This window comes from Equus caballus, chromosome 8 (genome assembly GCF_041296265.1).
Source record: "Equus caballus isolate H_3958 breed thoroughbred chromosome 8, TB-T2T, whole genome shotgun sequence".
In the NCBI taxonomy this organism is placed as follows: domain Eukaryota; kingdom Metazoa; phylum Chordata; class Mammalia; order Perissodactyla; family Equidae; genus Equus; species Equus caballus.
The window spans coordinates 50848697-50865384 of record NC_091691.1 but is presented as its reverse complement, the minus strand read 5'-3'; positions in this window follow the sequence as shown (position 1 = coordinate 50865384).

Sequence of the window (16688 nt, the reverse complement as noted above, 5' to 3'; positions counted from 1 at the left end):
ATGGGATTGTTTGATTTTTGCTGTTGAGTTGTATGAATTCGTTATATTTTTTGAGTATTAACTGTATATCAGATAGATGATAGAGAAAATGACATTTTGCATCAATTTAGCAGATGCCTACCTTTGGATTATATTTTAATTCCCTTCAAGTTCTTGCCATATACCTAATTTTCCTTTAATCATTGACTTAGCCAATGAAATAAGAATCAAGCTAATTGGCTTACTCTAATATAATTATGTTGAAATTTTCTTGCATAAAAATCACTCAGGAATATTATTTTTAGTGATTGCTATAAAAATATACTACTAGGAACTTCATCCCTGAATGAGACAGATACAGACTAAGCCAGGCTCTGCAGTTTTACTATGACAATTTCACATCACAGGCTATTAATGCTACTTGTGATTTTCTGAAAGAGACACTAATAAGATTTGCAAATTAATGTGCTTAGCATTTTACTAAAAAAAAATGACTTCGTTCCTCACCTTTATTTATAATCACTCCAAAGTTATTAAAAGGAACAAAATGAGGAGCTTTCACTAAATATTTCCTAGACTAGTACGATGTAAGAGGAAGGAACTGGGAAGCACAGGACCAAAGTCTTTTAATATTCATTTATAATTACGTGTCTTCTAGACCCCAGAATTCACAGGAGAACATTTGTTATTCTGGTCTTAGTTTTAATTAACAATCAGAGTAAATATGACCTTTTATTGCCATGCTTGTCAGTTTTTATTTAACCTTTTGTTCTTTTATTCAACACATCCATCTATTTTTCTTTTTATCTAGACAGATATCTACCTATCTAGACATTGCAAAATACAGTGAGACGTAATACCTGGTTCCTGCGATCGATGCCTTGCTGTTCTTTACTTTGCTTGCCTAGATTTTGGTACCTAGGTCATCCTTAAAACGATCATCTCGGGTTTGAATTTGCGTAATTGCAAATTCACTGATCACGTGGGGTATTTCTGCAAATGTGAATAAGTGGGGATTAACTTCATGTCACCTACTGGAATCATAGCCCTTGCAGATTTGAAGCTAAACTGTAGACGTGGATAGGTAATATATGAATATAGTGTGTCGCTTTACTAATTTTTTTGTCTTCAATACTTAGAAATATGAGTATTTGAGAAAGAATGCAAATTCTAAAAGTATTAATAATTTTTCTAAGACTATTTTTGGTAACCTGTAGATTTAAATCCATTTAATATGATTAGGAGGAAAAATTACAATTATTTTGCTGAATTTGTTAAAGCTTTGCAAAAGATGATACAGTAGATGAAATTCAAAGAATTGAAATGCAATTGTTTAATTGAAGTTGAAAATCTGAAGTGAGAATTGTGTGACAGTTCTAGGCTCTGATGAATGAGAGAAATGATTCCTGTCACATATGAAGTTATTTCGTTAAATTCGTCAGATTTTTAACAGATTTTTAGAAGCAGAACCAGAAACATATTTTTTTTTAAAAATAGAGGAGGAATGATGACTCAGAGGAAGAGAAAAATAATTAATTAGGAGAGGAAATTATTACCTGGAAACACTAAACATAACAAACTTAGCTGGCATTTGCCACAGTGGTTTCAATGCTGGGTACAAAAGAAAACATATTTAGCTATCGATTACAAAACAGAGAGGAGTCACCAAATCCAGAAGTGGTACTTCTTAAAATGTTTTCATTCACTCAGCAGATACTTTTTAAGTGTTACTATTTATCAGGCACTAAGCAAAGCAGTTCCTGTCTTAAGGAGCTCTTAGAAGAGTCCAGGAGGTGTCAGGAGGTGGCTAGGAGACCTTCTTCTGGGATGAACGGTGTGGTGGCTGGACAAAGGAGGGACATTCAACTCGAGCTATCAAAGCTAGGGGCCTAAGAGTGGCATTCACTTTGCTGGCTTTGATGTCATGATCCATCACAGGCCAGCCTAGCCTTTCTGAATTACTTACATTTTGTGTTGGCTGGCTGCCCAGGACTTCTCTGCCCATCAGATTTGAGAGACTCCTCTCAGAGCCTCCCAATGCACTTCCCTTCAAGAGCCCTCGAGAGCAGACAGACAGCTGCCCCCAGAGCAGGTGGAACAACACCCCTGGAACCTTTGTGGATCTCAGGGTCCCCACGCTCTACAGTGGAGAAGCCCTTGCTGTGAATGGTCCTGGGGTATTGCCCTTCCCTCCTCCCCATGGCTGGCTATATGCACATAGTTAAACCCAAGACTAGGAGAGAGATTTGGCTCTGCTTGTCCTACCCCTTGGACCACAGCTTCTATAGAGACGCGGATTAGGAGGCCATGCTGATGGTAAGATAAGAATACAGGGTAGGGCCATCCTATCAATTGGACTTTATCCTCCGTAGGGTCCCACAGAATAAACAGAAGACTTGTGGCCTAGGTCTGGGGAGATGAGGAGGAGTCAGCTTGGCAGATCTGGGGCAGGGCAGGAGGGGTAGGTATGCTCCAGCAAACATCAAGGAGCAGGGGTGTATTAGAGGATCTTAGGATAAATTAGAAGAAGCTCAGACTTGACACTTAGAAGGTGGGAGGGGAGAAGTGGTGAAAAATGAGGCTGAAGAGGACTCCAGGGATCAAGATCATTCAGGACCTTGTACAGGAAACAAGGCTGTGGGACTTTATTTTGAAAGTGATGGAAACACTTGAGAGGGTTTTAAGGAAGAGGGTGACAAAATTTGCTTTGTGTTTTCGAAAGACTGATCTGAGAGGAAGATGGAAATAGAGACAGTGGTAGGAAAGTTCCCACAGGCTGCCACTGTGAAATAATGAGACACTGGGATAAGGAAGTTGCGGGATGGAAAGGAAGGGCTAGGCGAGGCAGATGTTTAGGTGAACAGATGACAGGACTTGATAAGCAAGAAACTCATCCTTGCTGTGGGCAGTGGAGGGGCCTAGGACTGTGTAGGGCTTCTAGCTGGGCGACTGGGTAGGTAGGGGTGCCATTATTGCAGGGAGGGGATCAGGAATAGATTTGAGTGGAGATAAGATAATGAGGTTATTTTTGGACATGTGAAGCCTGTGGTAGTGGAGATATTCACTGCTTGCAGACAGTCTCTTGTCAGGAGAGCTGTCTGTCCTGGAGTCTTGGGTTTAGGCATCGTCAGGTGCGAGTGAGGTCAGCTAAGGGGAATATGGGTGGGCACATGGGGGAGTTAGAGGGACAGGCTTAGGATATCAATACTTAGCAGACATTTTAATAAGCAGTCATAAAACAAATGTCTGCTAAAAGAATTCAGTTTTTGAAGAAATTGTAGTACGGCCTGTTGGAGAGAATATTGAGCTGGAACTCCGTGGGCCTGACTTGGGATCTGTTTCTGGCAGGGTGACTGTGGAAGTCAATTTCTTTCCCCTTCAATGGCTCCTTTTAAAAAGGAATGGATTAGATTACTTGATCTCAAAGTTTAAAGTTTTGTAATAATAGGACTTGTGAGATGGTTGGAGGCAATGAAACAAGGAAGTCTTGTGCTTTATTCCTTTGTTTTCTCAGACATTTTATGATCATTTAGAGTAGATAATAGAAGGAAAAGTCACTTAAGGGGCATCAGGAAACTTTCCTCACATCAGGAATAGTCTTGAGTATGGAAGCGAACAGGGTGCAGAAACTCACTTAGCAGTGAGTATCCATCTATACACTTGCCTTAACCCAAATGGTCTCCTTCCTATGTTTGCATTTGAGCTTAATGTGCCTCCTCATCCATGCAGGGAAATGCTTAAATGCACACCTTTCTTCTCTGTGCTGTTATGCTTTTTTATCACATTTCTTTTCTTGGCCAATTTGCCTCATTTTTTCTCTTTTAAATAGACTATTTTTTAGTGCAGTTTTAGGTTCACAGACACATTGAGCAGAAAGTGCAGAGTTCTTGTACACTCTCTATCTTCGCCTACTATTGACATCTCCCACTGGAGTGGTACGTGTGTTAGTCAATGAGCCTGCATTGCCTGTCATTGTCAGCCAGAGTCCATAGTTCACACTAGGGTTCACTTTTGGCGCTGTACATTGTATGGGTTTTGAGAAATGTATAATGTTATAGTATCATGAAGAATAGTTTCACTGCCCTAAAAATCCTCTGTGCTTCACCTGTTCATCCCTCCCACTCACTTATGCTTTTATGTTTTAACTTATATTATATGTCACTGTGTGGTTATAAATTGTATTTATCCAGCAGATTTCAATGAACATTAAAATATGCGCAGAATATATTTAAAAGCCAGACACTGTAATGCATATTTACCCAAGTCAAAAACTTCGTGATATAGATTATTATTATTGTTTATATCATAGTGCTATTTTTAGTAACAAGTTATAGTAGTTGGAGCTTCACCACTGTGAAAGTTCCCTAGTATAATAAGGTTAGTCCCTCAAGTCTTTCTGGAAGTCATCAGGTGTAAAGAATATAAATAAATGCTGATTTATCAGGTAAACAGAGAACCTGTATCAACTTATAGGACAGATGATTTCTACCTTAGCACAATAAATTACCTCCTTTATTATTTGTCACAATAAAAACTTAGCTGATATCTAGGACCAAAAAACTTGGACTTGAAAGCTGCCCCCTGCATTTGGATGGAATAATTTTGGGAGCTCTGTGTGTGTGCATACACGTGTGTGTATGTGTATGTGTGTGCATGCATGCGTGTGTGTGTGTGTGTTTTCAGTACATTTTTGGCATCTGAGATCAAAATAAGAAAGAAACAAACCAGCTGGGAAGTAGGCAGGAGAGGATTGCAATGAATTTATTTTTTAATGATAGTAAAAAAAAAAAAAAAAAAAGGGAAAGCAAAAGGAGCAGTAGAGAGATGACAGAGCCAAACAGGGGAGGGATGGGGGAGAGAGAAAATAAGTGAGGTAGAGAGACAACATGCAGGTGCAGGAGAATTGGGTCATTCTGGAGGAATGTGGTGAAGAGTGCCTAATGACTTCAGGGTCCTCATGGCAGAAACAACTCCTTTTTCCCTAATGAGGACCTGAAGAGCCCAGAGCAGCGATGCATGTCTGTGTTGGTGTAACTCACTGACTTTTCCCCGAGCTCAGAAACAGAGGATTTTCTACTCATTACTTTATTTGGATTTCAACCAAGAGCAGAAATTTGTTACTTTATATAAGGTGGTTGAATTTCAGCTTCCTCTAACCCGCTCATAAGGGTCGTTACTGTTTCAGTTTTAAGCAAATCAGTCCAGGGGTCTTGATTAGGGTGCCTCACTAGGAAGACATTTGCTCACCTTTCCAGGTGGGCAGAGAGGTTTGACAGATTAAATGGCAGTTAAAGTCTATTGGTGTTTATGGAATAACCTGATCTTCAATAATAAACCGTTTCTGGGGGCCAAAGGTAGCACATAAATTATAAGAAACCAAATAGCACTAAAGCATTAACAGAATTACAATGTAACAAAACTACAATCTTGCTACATCTTCACATTACATGTTTTAGAGAACACTTACGTTTCTCATAATAACCTAAGTAAAGTGTTTGGGTCCATTTTCAAATTTGTACAACCCACCTTCTTTCTTTTCCTGATTTAGGAAAAAAAAAAGTTTCAGCAAAGAAGATAATTGGATAATTAGGATCTATTGTATGCTGCTAGCATCATGATCTTTTTTTGTGGGATGAGGGGCAAAAAATTGTTTAACAAAATATGTTGAATATTTATTCTTTTATAACAATACAGCTTTTATTAGAATGGCAAGAAACAGTAAATGGAGCTTCTGCAAGGGTCTGTTGGGTTCTTACCAGAGCTTGACAGGGAAATGGCACTCATGCAGAATTGCACTCCAAACGCATGGTTTTGAGTTTCTTGATATTCCTTTTTTTGATATCTCTTTTACTTTTAACTGCTACCTGCATTTTTCTTGCTCACTTTGGAGCCATTTGCTCATTTGAGAGAGAGCATAAGGGAATGATGAGAATTCAAATTAGCAATGTCATTGTCTAATTCTGTCCTATGAATGAAGTTGGGTTATGTGAACCGACCTTTTCTAAAACTGCTTCTCTGGGAACATGTGTCCTGGGTACCAAACAAATGAATTACAGACAGGATTTGGAGTGTGGTAGTAGTGTTGGGGGCAGGTTTGGGCTTTTCAAGGACAAGTGACTCCTTTTATGTTATCACTATCAAGGCACTTGTCGCACTGTCTTATGGTTGTCTGTTTACTTGACACTATTCTTCACTAGACTGTTAAAAATAGGACTGTCTTATTCTTTTAATCTTTGATGCCTAGTACAGTGCCTCACACACAGTAGGTATGAATACCTGGATTAATGAATGGCAGGAGCAGAAAAATCTCTGCAGCTAAAACAGAGACAAAAATAATAGCAATAATAATGCTAGTGATAAAGTTAATAGCTAATATTCATTGAAAACTAACTATGGGCCACTCTATGAAGTGTTTTTATTTGTTGACGTTTAATTCTCACAATAGTTAGATCATAATACCAATTTTACACACAGGGAAACCAAGGCATAGAGCTGCTAAGCAATTTATGCAAGTTCTCACAGCTGAAAAACGTGTGGTATCAGGATTCGAGTCCTGAACGTCTAGCCCCAGAGACCATACTTGTTCACCACCACGCTAAACAACGAGCTCAGCCTCCTGCCCCCTCAATTGTTTTAGGTGGATGTGATACAAGCAAACAGTACTCTTGCGAGCTACGGTCAAGTCTGCAGTGGATCTGATGTTATGATGATGAAGTGGACATGAACATAAGTAATGAGCTATGGGAAGAATTTCAGTCGTGTGGTAGATGGGAGACCTGGATGTAAGCAGTGAGCTTGTGGGCCTGCATGCCTCTGACCTGGCGGATTCCTCCCTAAAGCCAGGCTTCAATGATCTGGGACGTTCTCTTGAGCCTCTGAGAGGAACTAGGGAGCCAATAGGGGCCATATCTGTTTTCTAAGGCTCTCATCCCCATATAATCTTTGCACCAAGTCTTCGCTAGTTTGGAAATAAGTTGAAGAGACAGCCACTTTCAATTGAATTCAATGATCCTACTCTCCCAGTCTTCCAGCTTGGACCAGCCTCTGTGTTATGTTCAACTCTTTTCTGGGCAATGTCCCTTATTCGCCTCATTTGTAAAATAGAGATAATAATACTCCCTGCCTCACGGGACTGCTGTTGAGATTAAATGAGTTAATACATGTAAACCTTTAGAAAACTGTTTGGCACATGGTAAGTGCTCAAAAAATATTAGCTCTTATTTCTATACAATTTTATATACATGAAACTTCAATTTAACTGAATTTTTAGCACTTGAAAAATTCTAGTTCAACTAAAGTAGTGGGGGTAGCTGTTGATCTGAAAAGTCACCTTATCAATTTATCATGCCCTGTGCTGGCAAAAAAGTGAAGGAACAAGGTGCTAGATTTGAGAGATAGAGGAACCGAGGCAGGGTAAGATCAATGGACTTGCTGAGCATCATGCAGGTCATTGATGCATGATTACTGATCGAGCCTATGCAGAATTCTTAGGCAGTTACTCTAATTGGAGTGCACTTGTGGAGTGTGGGTGCTTGTGTTAGAACGAATGGTAATAAGTCTGGTGAGTTCCAGGAAGGCAGGCATTCTAAGAGGCTATGACTTATTTCCGGGTCCCAAATGGCCAGTAGCTCAGATTCTTGTCATGAGTTTTATGGCACTTTATAGCCAAGAAACTGAAAAGAAGAAGGAAATACCATTTTACCAGAGATTTGCCAGTTGGTCCTGGTGTGGTAAAAGGCTAGGAGCCATGGAGTCTCTTGGGTTCCAGGAGATCTTAGGGGCCACCTACTCCAAATCTCACACTCAACTGATAAAAGAGGCCAAGAGAGGTTGAGGAATCTGAGCAAGGTCATACAGCTGGTGGGCAGACCAGAGGCTGCAGCTTCAGCCTGGTTTGACCCCAAATTTCATTGTCTCTGCCCCTCTTCCTGTTGTCTGAGAATGATCCCATAGAAAGACTGATTGGGACATTATCCAAATGACCATGGCAATAGTGTCTGAGGAGCAGCCTGACAGCTACGTGGGATTTAGGACACTTCATTTTTCCCTCCTTACCTTGGAATTTAGCACCTTTAATTGGCCAAATATTTAAATTACTTTACTTTGGAAATTAAGAAGATTGTTTTTTTCAATCTTCCCCAAATGGGTAGTTTGAATAGTGGTTTCAGTTTCTAAGAGTGTTAACTGTATTTTGAACTTTTTGAAATAAGACAAAAAAAAAAGAGCATTAATAGGACTTTTGCTTCTTATTTGTATGGTTCAGAATTTGGCATCTGTGCCATGCATGGAACTCAGAAATATTTGTGAGGGAAGGCTAGTGTCTTGGGAGTATCAGCTTATGCTCCTTGGGAAGCGACAAGTATTTTAGGCTGTTGACTGGGCTGAGGGAGACAATGCATAGAATGATACTTGAATGAGGAGAAAGCAAAGGCAGCTTAAGGAAGAATGTTCTGGATTAGTGGAAAATACAACCCTAGAGATAGGAGAGAACAGAATACCCCAACTTGAAACATTGATTGGAAGTCTATTTGAAAGTCTGAGAAGATACTTTCGGTGTCTCATTGATATGTCGTCTCTGACTGGATGACTCAGGCTGCCATGTGGGAGCCATTGGGGGCAGCATGAAATAGGATACCGGGGTGAACCAAAAGGAACAAGGACAGAAGCAGCCCCAGGGGTAGGGGAGAGGTGAAGCAGTACCCTCTGGTGGGCACCAAAAATGGTACCAAGGAAAGTGACGCCACTAATCCTAGATGCAGAAAAAATTTAAGGTCACCAAGGAAAGCATTTGAGTCACATGGATAATCTCAGTAAAAGGGATGTGAGTTGGAGCTTCAGTGTCTTTGCTGGCTGGCGCAGAAGATAAAGGGGCTTAATTGTTCCCAAAGCAGATGTGTCCTGGCGAGGCAAGGATGGGTGAAAGTTCCTCTGAACGTAGACAGTACTGCCTTTCCACTGGGTCCAACTCTTCCTCTCAGAGGACTATACACGAATCTTGAATCCCTTTTTTGGAGCTTGCTCTTCAAAATTTAATGTGTAACCCTCCCCAGTAGCTTCAAATTTTAAAGGATGACTCTTAAATACGTAACGAGTCCCTAAATAAGAGGAATGAACTGAAATTGTACAGTGATGTAAAACAGGATTGACATTTTAGATCAGAATACCATCTTCAAAATGTTGCTCTTCTTTGCTTTTTTTTTAGTTGAATTTTGATGTCATTCGGTCACTTAGATTTTAGTTAAGAACCTTTCCTAGGCAGCTCTCATTGATGTTTCTTGCTGTCCATATCTTACTTCTTTCAGATTCTCCAATCTTTCACCCTCTTAATTAGGTTTATTGATACCTTGACATGCACCAAGCACGGCATGAGTCCAATTTCCATCATGAATTCTTTTGGGAACTCCTGACATTTAATTATGTTTTAACCAGTGTGTGCTGATGAGCTTTGTTTTCCTCTTCAAAGTCAGAAATAATTGGCCAATAGTCTTAATATTTGTAAATTGTACTCATGCAAACCATAGAATTTTAGGGGCAGATAGAACATAAATACCTTTAAACTTTATGTTATAATGTTGCTATTTATTGATTGCTATAGTTAATAACTTTAAATAATAGTAAATAACTTGTAATTTTCCTATTAAAATAAATTTAAAAATTACCTAATAAACTTTCCAAAAACACTTTGCCAAACTGAATTCATATGGAAGGGTATTGAGATACATTTTCAAAAGAGTAGTATCTTTTAATACAACTTTTCACTTATTAAACTATGCTTAAAGCTACTAGTTATTTGAAATCCAAACTTTTTTTAAATTCTCTTCTTTAAAAGTAAGTTAAAATAACAGTTGCTCTAGGGTTTAAAAATATATATTTTTTGTTCAGAGTTTCAGTTTTTTCTTTCCCACCTTTTGTATTTTAAATTGCTCTTTTGAATTTCAAGATCATCCTGCATGAACAAACATTCAGAATGTTTTAATGAATTATTATGCTGCAAGTCCAGAATCCAGGATGAGATAACTGGATGTTCATTTTGACCTGACCTAATTTAGATGGCTCCCTATCACACATGAGGTACATTTTAATAAATTTTGGTTAGTAACCTCAACCCTAAAAAATCATTTTTATATTATTCCTGTTGACAGGAAAAAAATCTGACAGAATTAATAAGATTTCCAGCTTAATATAGATCCAACTGAACTCTTTTGGAAATGGTAAAACTTGTAAAACTGTCTTGTAAGCATAAATCCTCATGGGTTTCATTATATGATTTTTAAACTGTAAATTTTAAATGGCAATTTTAGTTCCTTAACATTAAAGATAACTGTTACAAAAACAGAGATAGAAGATAACATTTTCAACAAGAGAAATACAATTAGATGAAGAACAGAAATAAAAATGTAAATTATTAATAAATTGGTAGTATGCTACCATATGAGTAGTTCCCCATATTTCACTGTTTAGATTTGTACTTTTCTCTCAAGTTGTGTCTTCCTTCAACATAAACAAACTCGATAGATGACAGTGGAACCATGAGGTTTTCTTAGTTGTTTGGAAGATGTGCTTTTGCTTCCAGAGCTTGTATGAATTTAGTGCTGCCAAAAATTGTGGAAGAAAACCTGATTCAGTCAAATTTGTATACATGTGGTGTTATGTGAGGGGAAAAGTAAAAATTAAGGACTTGTTTCATTGAATCAGAAACTTTTGTGAGGGAAAAATCAATCACACATTCGCACTGGGGAAAACCAGTAGATATTCCTTACATACTTACTAAGTAGAAGACTATGTTTCCTAGTCCATTTGGTATATCTCCACAAACGTTTTCGGATCTCATAAAGAAAAAAGTGTTGGAATCATTTACTCATTTATTCCACAAATATTTATTCACAAGCAATTACTTTTCTAATGACTAGAGAAATGAAATAAATAAAATAGATAAAATATCCCTGCCCACATAAAGTGTACGCGATACTGAGGTGAGACCAACAATTAAATATGCCTATTTATGTATATTGTGGATTGTATGTATGCATATATATGTATATATATTTATAAATAAAACCTATAGTTTGTTAAATATTATGAGCATAAAAAAGGAGAGAATGTTTGTGTCCCCCTAAAATTCACGTGTGGAAGCCCTAAACCCCCAATTTGACGATATTTGAAGGTGGCGGCTTTGGAAGGTAATTAGGTTTAGACGAGGTCATGAGGGTGGAGTCCTCATTGTTACAAAGAAAACCACAGGTCCAAAAAGGCATCACTTGTGGTAAAGCTCATGACACCAAACCTGGACTTAATACCTGATTTAATTGGCTGGTGCCTTGATCTTGGACTTCCCAGTCTCCAGAACTGTGAGAAATCAATTTTTGCGTTTTATGCCACCCAGTTTATGGTATTTTGTTGTAGCAGATTGAAGGGACTAAGAAAGAGAGGAGTGGAAAATGTTATGGAGGTCTGGGAAGACCTCACTGAAAAGATAAGCAGACTTCAGGAGCTGAGGGAGGGAGCCGTATCTTGGAGCAGAGTGTTCTATGCAGAGGGAGCTGCAGTACCAGGGACTTGAGGAGGGGAAGGTGCCTGGCTTGTTCCCTGAACAGTAGAAGGCCAGAGTGACTGGAGCAGTGAGAGCAAGCACAAGACATTAATAAGTGAGTTCAAGGAGATAAATAACAGCCGAATCTGAGTAGGAAATGAAAGGTCATTTTAAGGACCTTGTGTTTTGCTCTGTGTGAGATAAAAAAGTCATTGGAGGGTTATGAGCAGAAGGAGGAAATGCTCTGACTTAGGTTTTAAGAAGATCATTCTAGCTCTGTGTGGGTAACGTATTGGCAGTGTTGGAGCAAGAGAGAAGAAAAAGGAAGCCAGGTCATGATGGTGGCTTTGATAGGCGGTAGCAGCAGAGGCTGAGAGAAGGAGTGCGATTGTGGATATTATGTTTTCAAGGTAGAATCTATAAAACAGGCTGATAGATTGGATGTGGCCTATGGGAATAAGAGAGGAATAAGGGGTTACTCTAAATTTATTGATGTAGGCAACTGGAATGAAGGAGCTTCTGTTAACTGAAATGAGGAAGTCTCTGGAATGCGGGTTACGGGAAGAACATCAGTAGTTTGTTTTAGGAGATGCTAAATTTGAGATTCTGCAGTTTAGGGGAGAGATCCAGGACCGAGATATAAATTTGAGATTCAGAAGTATGAAAGTGATATTTAAAACATGAGATAGATTGCGATCACTAAAGTAATGGTTATCAACAGAAAATTCCCAGGACTGTACCCTGACATTTCAACGTTAAGAGATTAGGGATAAAACCAACAAAGAAGATTAAGCAGTAGCTACTGAGGTAGGAGGAAAGGCAGGCGAGTGTGAAAGCCGTTTCTGGAGTCTCTTCTGTTGCATTGATCTATGTCTATCCTTTCTTCAGTACCATATTGCTTTTGATGACTCCTTTAAACTTTGTCTTAAAATCAATTAGTGTGGGTCCTCCAACTTTGTTTTATTTTTCAAAATTGTTTGGCTCTTCCAGTTCTTTTGCTTTTTCACATACAACATGCAATCAGTTTTTAATTTTCTTCAAAAAACCTGCTCAGATTTGTGTTAGAATTGTGTTTGATTACTAGATAAGTTGGGAGAAAACTGACATCTTACTTATGTAGAGTCTACTACTCCGTGAGCATGGTTTATTTCGCTATTCATTTAGACCAGTTTTGATATCTTTCATCAGTGTTTTCTAGTTTTCAGACTACAGATCTTACACGTATTTTGTTAGATTAATACCTAATTATTTCATGTTTTTAAAGCTATTATGAATAGTTTTTTTCAACTTCCAAATGTTTGTTGCTATATGTTATATATTTTTAACTTCTTTGAGATTTTCTAAGTAGACAATATTGCTGTCTGTGAAAAAGATGATTTTGTTTTGTCCTTTTGAATTCATATGCTTTTTGTTTCTCTTTCTTTCTTTCTTAATTATGCTGGCTAGGACCTCTGGTCCCACATTGAATGGAAATGATTGGAGCAGATATCTTTGCTAGATATCCTTGTCTTATTCTTGATTTGGGGGAGTTACAGGGATTATTCAGACTTACATCATTAAGTGTTATGTTAACTGTAGTTCTTTCAAAGCTGCCCTCATCAGGTTGAGGCAGTTCCCTTCTATTTCTAGCTTGCAGAGAGATTTTATTATGAATGGATGTTGTATTTTTTCAAAAGCTTTTTCTGCGTCTGTTGAGATGATCATATAGTTTTTCTTTTTTATTCTGTTGACATGGTGTACCATATTGATTGATTTTTGAATGTTAAACCAACCTTGAATCCTGTGATAAAACTACCTGGTCATCATGTATTATACTCTTTGTATATTGTTGGATTAAATTTGCTAATTAGTTGAGATATTTGTATCTATTTTCATGACAGATGGTCTGCAGATTTCTTTTCTTTTTCTTCCTTGTTTTTCTACTTATAATGTCTTTGTCTGTGTTTGGTATCAGGTTAATGCTTGTCTCAGTAGATGAGTCGGGAAGTATTTTGTCCTATTTTCTGGAACTATATGAGTAGAGTTGATATTTTGTCATGTCATCTTAAACTGTTTAGCAGAATTCACCAGTGAAGCCATCTTGCTGTTTTCTTTGTGGGAAAGATATAAATTATGAACTAAATTTCTTTAACAGACATAGGAATATTCTAGTAATCTGTTTTTGTTTGAGCTTTGGTGTTTGCGTCTTTCAGTGAATTAGTCCATTTAATCTAATTTATCAAACTTATTGTCATGGAGTTACTCATAAAATTCCTTATTATTCTTTTAACGTCTGTTTTATCTGTAGTGTTATTCCTTTTTCCACTTCTGATATTGGTAATGTGTGTCTTCTGTTTTCCTTGAGCAGTCTTACTATAGATTTATTTTATGTTTACATCAAGGAACCAGCTTTTATTTTCTTTGATTTTCTTCATTGTCTTTTATCTTCTATTTAAGTGACTTCTGGTTTACTTTCATTTATTTTTCTTGCTTTGGGTTTAATTTGCTCTTCTTTTTTTCATTTCTTAGAGTGGAAGCTTAGATTGTTGATTTGAGACCTTTCTTTTTTTTCTAATATGAGCATTTCTTTCTAAGCACTGTCTTAGTTTGAGTCATCATATCTAGATATGCTGTATTATCATTTTATATTCTTTCAAAACATTTTCTATTTTCTTTGTCTTTTTTTCTTTGAAACATGGGTTAGTTATAAACAAGTTGTTTCCAAACACTTGAGAGTTTTTTTTTTGCTGAGGAAGATTGGTCTTGAGCTAACATCTGTGGCAGTCTGCCTCTATTTTGTATGTGGGATGCTGCGATGGTATGGCTGATGAGTGGTTTAGGTCTGTGCCTGGGATCCAAACCCACGAACCCCAGGCTGCTGAAGCAGAGCATGCTAGACTTAATCACTATGCCATGCCCTACCTCCCCATTTGGGAATTTTTGAGATATTATTCTGTTATTGATTTCTAGCTTCTTAATTCCATTGTGTTCAGTGAACCTACTTTGTATAACTTAAAATTTTTAAAATTTGTTGAAGTATGTTTCACGGCTCAGAATATGGTTTCTACTGGTGCATGTGCACTTGTAAAGAATGCATATTCTGCAGTTGATTGGCAGACTGTTAGGTAAAATTGGATTATAATGTTGTTCAGATCTTCCATATTCTTACTGAGTTTTCCCCCTATTTTTTCCATCACTGACCGAGAGAGGAATATTGAAATCTCCATTTATATTTGTGGATTTCTATGATTCCAGTTTATCTCCACTATTGGCTGATTAGTCATCCCTTCTTTTTATTCTACTTAATGGTTGCTCTAGGGTTTTGATATGTATCTTAAACTTATAACAGTCTACCTTCAAATGATATTATCTTGCCTCACAGTTAGTACAGGAAACTCACAGGTGTACTGTCCCATTTCGGCCCTCCCATCCTTTGTACTGTCATTGTCATACACTTTACTTCCATATATCTTATTAACTCTAAATGCACTTGTAGATTTTTTTCTTTCAATTGTCAACTACCTTATAAACGGACAAAAATAAGAAAAGAATTTGTGTGTTCACTCTCACTTTTACTATTCTGGCACTCTTCATTTCCTTGTGTGGATCCAAGTTTCCATCTTGTGTCGTATTCCTGCCTGAAGAAATCCTTTTAAACTTGCGTTCATTGCAGGTCTAAGCCTTCATTGGTCTGTAAGTCTTTCTTTAACCTTCATTTTTAAAAGATGTTTTTGCTGAGTAGAGAATTCTAGGCTGAATTTTTTCTTTCAGTCTTTTAAGGTGTCAGTTATTTGTCTTCTAGCTTGTATAATTTCTGTGGAAATGTGTCTTCTAAATCGTGAATTGGTTTCCTTGTATGTGCTGTTGCTGCCCCACCCGCTGCCCCATGGCTCTTTTCAAGATTTTCTCTTTGTCCTTGTTTTCAACAGTTGATTATGATGTGTTCAGGAAAGTGTGTGTGTGTGCGTGTGTGCATGCTCATGTGCACATTATTGTTTATCCAGCTTATCAGTGTTTGAGGTTCCCAGATTTGTAGTTAATTTTCTCAGGTATTATCTTTCAGTTATTTCTTCTGCTCCATTTTCTCTCTCTTCTCCTTATGAACTTTCAATTATGTTAGACTATTTGATAGTCTCATGGCACATGGATGCACTGTTCTATTTCCTTCACTCTTTTTTCTCACTTAATGCTTTGGGTTTGTATTTTGTATTTATGTTTAAGTTGACTGAGTCTTGCTTCTGTTGTATCTAGTGTGCTGGTAAGTCCATGAAAGGAATTCTTCATCTTTATTATCAGGTGTTTTTTTCTTTTCGGTAGTTTTAAATTTGACTCTGTTTAGCAGTTTCCATCTGTCTGCTGAATTTTCCCCTGTGTCATGCACATTGTCCATCTTTTCCACTAGATCCTTGGACGTATTTATCATCGTTATTTTAATTTTTCTGTCTACCAGTTCCAATGTAGAAGTCATCATTGTGTTTGTTTCTGTTGACTGCCTTATGTCTTGACAATGGATTGTTTTCTCTTGCTTTTTGTGTGTTCCTACATTTTGATTGACTACTGGACATTGTGTATAGAAGAAAAGTAGAGACTGAAGTGTGACACATTTATGCCTTGAAATAGGCATGCCTCATCTTCTCTCAGGCTGTGAGTATGGAGTAGTGCGTCAATCAAGTCAGTAACTGAGCTGGCTTGGGCTGTCTTGTGGCTATAGTTGTGATAGTTAGGTGCGGACCTAACGTTTCTTCAGTAATAGTCTGCTCCCTTGTGTTTGGTGTGGAGCCTGAGGTGCTGGAGGGAGAGGTTTTCTCAGTGTTTCTTCTTCACTCCTAGTTCTGTTTCTGTAGCTTCTAAATTCCTGAGCAACAGAGGAGGACTCTCTTCACACTCTTGCTCTTCGCCCAACAGTATACTGATTTGCATCTTATTCAGTGTTGGCCTTGTCATGGGAGCAAGTAGACGCTTTTGATTCTCTTGTTCCAGTATCATTCTTAGGCAGGCTACATGCTCCTCAGCCTGGGGGTGAAAATTTCTCAGTATTTCTGTGCTTCCTCACCATGGCAGCCACACCCTGCCTTGTGTCTATGTGGGAAGAGGGGGGAGGTTGGTCTCAGACAGGAAAGAGTTTGAGCAGACCTCTGCAAGATCCTGGCCAGAGCAGATTTCTTGCCCCTTCCTCAGGAGTTGATGTCCTTAGCTTCTA